Genomic DNA, 593 nt, shown 5'->3' on the forward strand with positions numbered 1-593 from the left:
TGAAAAAATTTTAAAACCAAGAAAACGGTGAAGAAAAACAGGCTCTCTATATAAGGACAAACAATAGATCAAGATGGTACATTGATATTGAAAGTAGAAAAATAAAAGATAAAAAATCTGTCCAGGGAAGTTATTCAAGTTTAACAGAAATTTTATTTATTAATTTCCTTTTTTTATTCTTCTTTAAAAACACAAATTCAAATATTCCACCAAGCAAACACACCTTTTCTTTTTCCCCCTGTCACACTGTCTTTTCTTATGGCAGAAGTAAAAAAAAAATATTAAAACCACGATGAGCAGAAGGTAAACAAATGTGAAAGAGGGAGGGAGGGAGACTGCAAAAATAGGAAGTGAGTGAGGTGGAAAAAGAGATAAAGAGGAAGAGAAAAATACAGACATACAGAAAGAGAAAGAGTGAGAGAGTGAGCGAGGAAGAACAAGAGGGAGAGACAGAGAGAGTGAGAGAGAGAAATAGGGAGAAAGAACACTTGCTTCTTCCAACCAGCTAAAAGCAAGAAGAAACATATACCTCGTAATAATAATAATAATAATAATAATAAGGCTCTTCTCTTTTGAAGTAAAAATTATATATA

This window comes from Octopus bimaculoides, chromosome 3 (assembly GCF_001194135.2).
Source record: "Octopus bimaculoides isolate UCB-OBI-ISO-001 chromosome 3, ASM119413v2, whole genome shotgun sequence".
Taxonomy (NCBI): Eukaryota; Metazoa; Mollusca; class Cephalopoda; order Octopoda; family Octopodidae; genus Octopus; species Octopus bimaculoides.